Raw genomic sequence first — 8,410 nt, forward strand, 5'->3', positions numbered from 1 at the left:
ACTGCTTCCGCCAGTGTGATGTACCACCTCTACAGTCACTTCAGTCTGGTTTCTGGAAGATGACAATGATGGCCTTCACAGTCACCTAATCTCAATTCAAAGGCAGTAAATCAAAGCAGTTCTGAAGGCAAAATGAGGTAGAACCTGGTTCTAACAACAAATACTCAATAAAGTGAGTGCTCATCTTAACTGTACCTTTATTATTCAAATTATGTTTGTAATTTGCTTTTCTTGCAAAAGACCTCTGGAAAAATCAAAATTGAATAATTAGCAGTTTTAATTTTAGTCTATTTTAACAACTATTTTGTATGGAAGCTGAGAGCAGACATTTTCAGGATCTAGTACTTTATTATGGTTTTCTCAAGATAATAAGTTAATGTTGAGAATTTTGTTTTCTCAAGATTACAAGATGATTGATGTGTGTGTCTAACCTGACTCCATGCTGACACAAGGGCCTGCATTTGAAGGATGGAATCAGATTTATCACACACACACCAGTCATATTGTGATCTCCAGAAAACCATTGGGGGAAAAGTAGATACGGAAAACGTTCACTCTCCGATTCAATAATTTTGAGGGTTTTTTCGTTAATATCTTTGGAGTTTCTAATCACTTTCTCTGGTCATCTTTAGTGAAAGTTTATACTTTTTGACCTACACCTCAAAAGTTACTCCTGCTGTCTCACCTGTCAGCATTTGCACATATTGCGTCATCGCCCTGCTGAGCCGCCCTTTGACACATTAGTTTGTTGATGTGTTTTGTTAACTTTATAGCTGGCACATGCGGTGTCAGCTTTGACAAAGAGAACAGGGGTTGCCCAACTGCTGCATAGCTTTACAAGACTTAAACAGCTGCTGAAACCAACTGTCGTTGGGCATTCTTGGGCAGGTCCAGTGATGGAAGAGCTTTGCAATGTTTTGCGGCCGAGAAAAACACAGCCTTGGTTTGGAAATGGCTCATTTGGTTGCCCTTTTTCTTTACCACTGTGCATAAAACCCGTAAGTGTCCTGTTATTGTGAACAGTAAAACCAACAGCATGGAAAATAAAATGGTACATTATAGGAATGGGTAAGAAGTGATTCTTGATTTTTGACTAGGAAAACCAATAAGTTATGGTTTGTTTGCCCCATTATTTCTATATGCCTTCTTGGATCCTACAGAGAAAACCTTATTGAAAAGAGGACTGTGTTTTACATTTCTGTAGATTTTACTCAAAAAGCAAGCATCCTCTGCTATTCTGCAGAGCACTGCTGCAGAATACAGAGATTTTCCCCGGATTTGGATTGACTTCCGCTTTAGCTGGATTAGGCAGTCCAAGATGATGTCATAGAGCATGATCTAACTCTGTGGCCAGATGACTGAATCATGCGTTTTCCTTTAATTTGGGGGTTATTAAATGAACAGAACTTCTCTATGCGAATTTTAAAAGAAGACTATTGGTATGTGCCTGGGGTTATTTTCTCGCTTATGGTTCATTTGAATTGCTCAGAATTAGGAGTAAAATTATTACTTTGCAACAGCTTTTATTGGATAGGGTCTGTTTTCAATTACGGTGTCCATTAAGCACCAAAATGTACTTGAAAGAAATGTCAAAAGGCAAAGCAAGAAAGCAGGTCATCGGACAAAATATACAATCCTAAATAGATGAAGAATTTAAATAACTATAATTTTCATTCTGGGTGCTAAGCAAGCATAAACCCTTTGGTTGCATTTAGCTTTGGTGGAGTTGATTAAAACTATTCTGAGAGCTTTGTTCTTTATTTCCCAACTTCTTGTTAGAAGTCTAGGTAACATGCAATGAAGCTTGAAATCCATAAAGAATTACTTGAGGTTATAAATGGCTTCAGATTAGTGGCTTGGTTAATGTTGACTGTTGCAAAGCTGGCAATTTTGTAGATGTTTGCTAAAATACAGTCAAGCATTTTCTTGCTGTTTGAGTTTTGACCAAATGTAGAAAAGAAAACTTAACTCTAGAAAATTGCAATCGCTTTCTTTGCAAAAAAAAAGCCTGATTTTAAGCTTGTAATATCTTGCTTGACTTTATTTTTTTTATTTTTTATTTTTTGCTAGCTTGCAGTCCTAAAGACCCATCACACACTGTAAGACATTTAAGCCACCTTTAGTTGTGTCTAGTGTCTTCTATTCTTTAAGTCAAATAAATTCAGCTAGTTTTAGACTTTAAACCTAAATGTGAGTTTGTGAAAGATAAACTTAGAGCAGTAAGTTGTTAACGTTTTATTAATTTTGTCAAACCTCCACGAGTTGAATAAATGAGTTTTTAAAAAAACAGAAATAAGACAAAGAGTGGAGTGGGAACTATTTCCCAGAATGCTTAGAGGCATGTTTTTGTATCCTAAGATGGATCTGACTCTTGTGTTTTATTAAGGCAAATGTTTATTTTAATGTCCTGTTCACACTAAATGTTTTTGAGCTGAATTAATTGGGATGTTTAATAAAATCCATTATCAGATCAGAAATTTTGTTCATGCAATTTGAAATAAGAATTTAAATTATTCTAAACTAAAATAATTATTTTATCTTAATATTGTGAGTAAAATAACAGAAATGTGGCTCTTTAACTAGGTCAGGGCAGTTTTTTTTCTTGCATATTGAGAAATAAATTTAATTTGAATTGCAGCATTAAGTTAAAACTCACAACTCAAGATTAATGAACTTAAAAAACAATACTTAGACAACTTGTCTCTTGTTATTAAATAAACTTTGAGAAATGTAATTTCTGAGTTAAAACCAAAGCAATTTTCTTGTTGCAGATTGACTTTCATTTTCAAGTTAAACCACCTTCAAATGTTTTACAGTGCAGCAGAGATGGACAACTGGCAACAACACATATTTTCATCTGAATCACTTTAATTACTCGGCTTGCTGTCTATTTTTGTACTTTGTGACCCACTCCGCCCACCATACCTCTCATGCATTTGGTCTTTCTAACAACTGATGCTGCTCAGTGAAACATAACCCACAGAGAAGGCAACCCCAGCTGTGATCCTTGGATCTGGCAGGCATCGCTATTTAGCTGAAATGCACAAATGTTATCATGAACACCATCAGAAGTCACTTGAATATGACCCTGTTTTTTGACATGCTTCATGTTTGAACAGGCATCTCTCTATAAGAGTAAAAATATATGAATTATGTTAAAAAAAAAGACATTCAGCGTGTGTCATTGTGTGTGTGTATATATATACATTAGAAAATTTCAATTACATATTTATTTGTAGAAATATACCACGCAGTGTGATTCTGTTAGCTGATTTTTATCACCAATATGCCATGCAAAGCTCACAGTTGTGTCAGCAATGAGCTCATTCATTCCACTAACAGGGGGTGACATGCGCAAGCGAGCAATATTGCAGAACTTTCAGGTAGGTCCAGCTTTCTGCGTTCAGGCCTTCAGGCCACCTAGTATGTCTGAGCAGCAGGGTTCTGATTTGCCAGTCCCGTATTGAATCCAGATTCTTTGAGGTGAAACATGGTGATGTCTTCTTTTTAAGATAAAATCGGTAAACTGAGTAGTTTTTAGGATGGTTGGGAAACATCTGTGAAAGGTTTTCCAAGTCATGTGTTGGTATTTTTTTTGTACTTACTTTCAATTAGAAAATAACAGAAAAGTATTACCCCGACGATAAACATTAAAGCACAATAGCGGTGTTTAAAATGACTCACTTTACTTTGGCTTGTCCATGTTTTTCCATCTGCCCACAGCAGTCTGATTTTTCTCCTGTTTTTCGTGTTAAGTTTTGACATGCACCCTGATTACAGAGCTAATCCATCGGCAGTCTGAACATGTAAATGTTTAGAAATAAATACGAAGGTTTATTCCTCTTTTTGACTCATTTTCTCTACACTGAGTGTGTTTAGTGAAACTGCACATTTGGTCAGCCTCACCTGTTTTAGAAGTCAAGCACAGGGGCGGCAGCGCATGATTAAAGTTCTTGTATATTATTAATAAATTTTTCTTCAGGATAAACTGTTTTCCATTAAAGCTGTGAAGGCACTTGCTGCTACAATGACATCAGCGATAAAACATTAAGCTTCCTTTTTAAAGTGCTGGATATTTTAGAAAAGTTTTTTTTTTTTTTTTTTTTAATGTTCAGCTTTTGATGTGGGAAAATTGTTTCCTGTCCTTTGAAAATATGATGTCACATAATGGAGTAGCTTCATCTAATTATTCAGTCTGACAGCCACCTGGGGGTAGTTCAAATTACACAGAAAACTACAATAAAACCGTGTATGACTCACAGTTGCCCTAAGCACCTCACATTTTAGAGGCAAAAAGAGAAGTGTCTATACTTTAAAATTTATATTTTCAGTAATTCCTGTGAAAAACACACAACGCTGTTGAAATGAAAGAGAATGTTTTGTATTTATATGCAATGAAACCACTGAACTCAGGAAATGACTGTTTTGAATTTGATGAGTGGGAGATAAAGGTGTGGCTTGATGACTAACTAGACAGAAAACCCTGGAGCATGGCTAAACAGAAACAAACATTTCAGTTTTCCATTTCCTTTTAGAGAACAAAAATGTCCATAAATCCAAATCTTTTGTTGGTTATCTCTCTCATTATAAATGTGAAGCATTTATAATAAGATGCAGTTCAGTCTCAGTTTAAAGAGGCACTATTTTTAAGCTTTATATCATGTTTTAATGTTATTCACTTATCGAAAACATACCTGGAGTGTTCAGGAGTGTTTTCTTGATCATTTCATGCATGTTCAAGAAATAATTTAATCTACTGTGGCAGCAATTAATCTGTGCAGACGCAGCTATAAGGATGTTAATCTGCTGAATGGATGCACCAGAAGATGCTCAAGAAATTGGGAAAACTGAAAAATTGGCAATGGCTGACAAAACAAAACAGAAAACAGAGGCCTTATGCCCACTGTTAAGCATGGTGGAGGGTCTGTGATGCTGCGGGCTTGGTTCTCTTCCAAAAGGCCTTGGGAATCAAGTTAGTGTATTTAAAAATTAACTCATTTAAATGTCAATGTCTACATAACACTTTTAAAAACAGTACAAAAATGATAACACAATAGAATAAGTAAATAAAAAGAGAAGTAGAAAAATAATACAAAAATATGATAAAATAAGAGTAATAAGTAAATAAAATAAAACATCACGACAGAAGAGTTGGAGTACACATCAGGAGATTTTAAATAAAAACTTGGTGAATGTTAATAGAGCACATGTTGGGTCTTTCAATTGAATTACGGTCCAAATCACAAAACTAAATCAAGTAAATCCAAGACTTTCACACATCTTTACCAGCAATTGTGACTGGCACTGTTTAGCTTTTCCAAAACTCCCACTACCTCCACTGGCCGACACATTTTTCTAATGTCACGGCAATTTTACAATAAAACAAAAAGCCTATTTCTGAAGGCCTTAGCAGGACAAAGACTTTCTTGTTTTAAAACGATGTCTGACTTCTGCCTTGATGGTTTTACATACTTACTAACACAGGCTCCAGCCAGTCTTTTTAATCATTATTCGATACAGCTGCCAAAGTCGGAGGATAAATAGAGCAAACATTATGGAGGAATGCAGCAAGATTTGGCCTGAGATCATGGCGTTATGGATAAAGACTACTGTTACCTTTTAATACAACTTTTGCCAAAGGGGACCAATAAATGAGACCTATTTCGGAACATATTTAGGATATAAGTACAGCAAAATTAAACCAGCTTAGGAGCAACAAAAAATATTAGTCACGCCTCATTTCTAAGTTGTGCAGTCCTCTTATTTTGTACTAAAAACCTGGCACTGACTTAAACAATAAGCGGTGAAAATGGCCTTTTATTGCACATGATGTCATCCAACCGTTGAACTTGAGTGGGTGTTTCAAGTCGGCGATGAGGGCGGACCTGTTCGAAGCAAATGTGTGGAGCAGAACTCCCAGGATAAAGCGCTGCAGGTGTTTGTGAGCATCAGATGACAGGCATGCAGTCTCATTAGGTCATAAATGGCCTCAGGTAAGTTTCAAATCATCTCTGAATTACATCAGCGACTGGAGTGTTTGGAACTTCATCTGACAGCTTTCACCGAGAAGAGGATTTGCACAATGTGGACATTGTGTGATTAAATGCTGAGAGGTGGTCTTTCGTAATGCGTTTATATTACTTGTCCATAAAATGCAGATGTTGGACAGCTTTAATTACACTCAAATCATTTCAAATTCTTTAATTATTTACTTAGGCAGCCTATCTGAGACGAGCTATTCTGAAAATGTGGTTTTCACAAATTAAACAGAAGGAAATGTATGAGCCACATCAAGTTAATATCGTAATCTTTCACATTTTTTAAATAAAAATCTGAAAACTGTGATGAGCATTTGTATTAATCCTCCTTTCCTCCAACAACCCTAAATAAAATCTATTGCAACCACCTGCTTTCAGGAGTCACCTAATGAGTTATTCTGCATAGAAATTTCAGTCAGTAGAGACTTACCCCAACAGATTTGCAGTTGCAGGTAAAGGAGGTTCTGCAAAAAAAAAAAATATATATACATACACAGACAGTCTGATAATTGCTTACCACACTTTTCAGATTTTATTTGTAAAAATCATGTTGTTTTCCTCATATTTCATAATCATACACTACTCTGAGTTAGACTATCAGCTAAAATCTCAACAAAATGAAGAGCCCACTGCACTGAACCCCATTGAAAACCTCTTGGTTATTCCACCAAATATTGACTTCTTAACTCTTCCTGAGTTAAAACATTAGTAATGTTGTTTCTAAATGAATATGAACCTATTTTTCATTATTTGAAGCACTGTGTCCTTTTTGTCATTTTCTGCAAATAAATACAAAATTTTTGCTGTAGATTGTCGGTAGTTCATAGAATAAAAGAACGATGTTCATTCAACTCAAACTCAGACCTATAAAGATTAAAATCTGAAAAACTGATAATTTAAAGTGGTCTCTTATTATTTTCCAGAGCTGCACATTTAAGTTTGCGATTGCGATGTGAAAAGGTTTAAAACATTTTGCAATACTGTTCTTAGCAACACATATTTCCTTGCAGGAGAGACTTTATGGAGAGAACAATGTCCTCTAATGCGCATTGTTTTCTCCTCATACTGGAATAAAGCACAGGCAGGTTTAAACCTGCTTTCTCTGCTTTGTAGCTCAAACAGCAGATGCATTACCTCATGTTGTCTTTGACCTTAGGCTTCTAACAAGTTAAAAATAATGCTGATCGTTTGTTTTTTGTGTGTTTAACGATGGATTCAGTGTGGGCCTGACATGGCATGCACCGCTGTATTTTAGGATTCTCTCCTAAAATACGCAGAGCATTATTTTTTTTCTGTACTCATAGTGATCCGAAGCTAAATCCCAACCTTATCTGTACTGAAACTTGACCAAGGGGCCGATCATGCCTTTGTGATGACATAAAGCGAGTGGAAAAGTACAGACCCCCCTGTTTCTGCCATACATATTCTCTCCTCCACCACAGCTATCATCCTCCTTTTATGCGGGTAGCCTCGGTGACATCACCCTTCCAAAAAGTCTTCCAAGTCGTATTTACTCTCTCCAAAAAGAGGAGGGTATCTAACAAAGCAATCACTGACTGGGGTTTGTGGTGAGGGAGCATCGGGGTTTCATTATCATCTTGGGAGGCTATGGTATCTGCTGGCTTTGACATCCTGTCCTCTAAGGTGAGCGTGTTTGACGTGCAGACAGATCCAGGCTGAGGTTTAAATGTTGGGCTGTGGATGTGGGGAAAGCAGCGTCAGTGTGTGGAGGAAGAGGAGGAGGACTGCAGGGTAAACAGCATAAGGAAGGTGTTACAGTAGCGTAATCCAACTGAGCTGGCAGAGAGGGAACACCTGGTTCAAATCTAATCACACAGTCACTCTGAAGAAACAAATTTGCATCCTTTTAAAATGTTTACATAGCAAATAAGAAAACAAAATCAAGGTAATTTAATTTTATTACCATAACCATTTTTCAAACTAACTCCAGAAATGGAGCTGCAGTTGATCTCTCTGGGCGCTCAAGTGATGTACTGATCCACTATTTTCACTTCTGATACCGATACTGATATCTGAGGTTTAGTATCAGTCGATCAAGTATCAGTGATATTTTTTTTTCTCATCATTACATTCGAAACTAAGCTCTTTTCATTTTTTGTTTAAATCATTTTATTTAATCATAAATATTTGAAGAATTGTTAATTATCTTACCTGCTACTATTTTAGAATAAAAAAAACTCAATCTTTATTAATTTTATTTTAGTAAGATTATTGAAATTTTGTTTCAAAGTAACAAAAAACTCTCAATTCGGTTTTAAAGTTAAATAAATGCTATTTTAAAAGAATAAATGTTTCTCAATATTCATTCAACAAAAATGTGAGAGAAATGTCAGAAAGACAACATACATACA

This window comes from Poecilia formosa, unplaced genomic scaffold (assembly GCF_000485575.1).
Source record: "Poecilia formosa unplaced genomic scaffold, Poecilia_formosa-5.1.2 Scaffold42, whole genome shotgun sequence".
Taxonomy (NCBI): domain Eukaryota; kingdom Metazoa; phylum Chordata; class Actinopteri; order Cyprinodontiformes; family Poeciliidae; genus Poecilia; species Poecilia formosa.